This window comes from Montipora foliosa, chromosome 14 (assembly GCF_036669935.1).
Source record: "Montipora foliosa isolate CH-2021 chromosome 14, ASM3666993v2, whole genome shotgun sequence".
Classification (NCBI taxonomy): Eukaryota; Metazoa; Cnidaria; class Anthozoa; order Scleractinia; family Acroporidae; genus Montipora; species Montipora foliosa.
The window spans coordinates 2855635-2858134 of record NC_090882.1 but is presented as its reverse complement, the minus strand read 5'-3'; positions in this window follow the sequence as shown (position 1 = coordinate 2858134).

Genomic DNA, 2500 nt, shown 5'->3' with positions numbered 1-2500 from the left:
ACATTTTTTTCCATTGTCCTCCCCAAATGAAAGAACAATAATTTATGCAGCGACGCAATTTTGCCATTTTCCGTAACATGACAACATGTATGATTAATTGTTTTGGTACAGTTGGTGTCTGACCATGAGTGAAGATGGAGAGCCGGGCAAGATTTAAGGAGCCGAAAAAAGTCCCTAAAGTTTGCCCCTCTCAAGACAATAAATCAGACTTGAGACCGATTGCACTAACTAGTTGTTTGGCAAAAGAACTAGAAGGATTTACAAACAAAAGACTTTTAGGACATTTAGTCTAATACTATTAACCCACGTCAATTCGCACGCCATGGTACTCTACAGTACACGCACTGATTTAATTAATGAAAGCTTTACACGAAACTATTGATTCGGGAAACTGCTCTGTCCGGATATTTTTTGGAGATTTTGCTAAAGGATTTGATATCATAGATTACTCATTATTACTAGATGAGCTCAGATCCTTTAACATCGATCAAACTTTGTTTTTTTTTTGGATTCGCTCCTTCCTTACCAACCGAACACAAGCTGTGCGCGTCGGCGCCTCCCTGTCGTCATGGAAACAAGTCAATGGCGGCGTCCCACAAGGAACAAAACTCGGATGAACGCTCTTTCCTGTCATGATAAACAAACTGCTCGGGAACTGGCATATGCGTACGAGGTATCTCGATGACATGCCAACATTACAAACATACGTAAAAAAGATACAGCTATAATCGTTCACTTCTTTTCAATTGAGTCGTTAATAGCTATGGTTACCCACACCTTGGGTTTGGGGACTTCTGGAGGATAAATGGCTTGAGTTTGGTTCAGCTCATGTTTCATGTTACCCTTGGAATGCGGGTACACAGGGATGCGGGTACACAGTAAAAGACTTCCCCCATGGTAAAATATAATTAGATATGAGTTCATTGACCTTGCAAATTAGCTCTACTTTATAATTGGCCAAGCCACCTCAGGGAGCAGATAAAACGTACTTTTCAGTTCAGGAACTGTAATACAGGAAGTTCTTTTGTTCCTTTTGATGTATCTGTTTCAGTTAAATTTAAATTCAGGTTAATTTTCAGGTGATTTTATTTTAAACTAGGTTGAGATTGAAAGTAGGAAACATCAACAAAAGCCCATCAATTATTAGCAAGTACGTGTAATATTTTGGCAAGTAGATTGGTCCTAGAGGTGGGTGGATGAACTTTGTGTAGCTTAAAGTTATCATGCGTATTTTGTAAAACCCCAATGGTTGTTGATTCTACGCACTGACTTTAAATGGTTAGCATTAAGGTTGGGCTTAGGCATACTGTGCATGATAGCCGATTCTACTTTTCTTTCTCAGAGCTTTTTAGAAAGACATTGTTCACCGATGAATTTCCTTAGGAGGCTCAGGGGGCAACAATATTGACTATCGTCGGAGGAATAAAAGGACTGAAACATACATGATCTATTGTTGATTTTTAATTTGCTTAGTTATTTGCTCTATCTTTTGCTTACTTCGAATTCGTAATATCAAAAGCAAGTAAAATAAAACTTTGAAAAGCCAGGAAAAAGGGTTTCATAACCTATTGATCATGCAGATGCCATTTTGTAGACTCTTGTAAGTGTTATTTCTTTTTAATTATCAAATGAAATGTTCAGTTTTTTTTTTTAATTTTGCTGAGTCTGCTTATAGTGATGTATCCAAACTTTGTGATTATTTTGGCACAGTCCTCATCAAGTTCTACAATTGGAGCAAGCCAGCACATTTGGATGAAGGGGCGTTTCCTTTTCCACTTAAATAACTTTCACCGGCACATCCTGAAGTTCGAACTTCTTCTTCTTCCCTTTGATCTAGTGTATGATAACTGCAGAAGGCAGACTGCTGGCTGCCTACGAATAACGCTGATAAACAATATTTAAGTCTAAGCACCCATTTTAAATAGTGCTGAGCGGTTAGCTTTCAATAACTGTGATTTAGGATTGGTCTGCAGTCCGCGGTCTGCAGTTTGCAAGTGTCAGACACCGCTCTCCTTCAATGTCTGGCTCATCCACTTTTTCAAATTATTGACTATTCTCCTGCTCTGTATTTGATTTAGCTGTGACTTGTCCACTCATTTGTGACATTCTGGCAATTGTTCTGTCAATGGTTATGTTTTTTTACAAGCGGTATGCGGTTTTCTCCAAGATGATGACACTAGTGGTTCGGTGACGAGTTCTTTTCTTTGATTAAACTGCAAAGGTCATCTTTTGGTTGTTCTATTTGCCCGTGCCACCATCCTTTTTTTATAATGCGAACGTTGTGTTTGCTGCGAAAATTGGGTTGTTATCATGAGTAGAAACGATGTCTTGTTTACGTTCCTGGTGTATTTTGCATAACAAACGTAAACTGAATAAGCGTCGTACAATATTGGACGATTTGTCCTTTAGAATCAAGAGTTCACCTCTTGTAAACAATTTTTGCTTTTGTTGCACTGGAGACTCGGAGCATTTTCATTCTTCTTTAGATAAATTTAGCCAC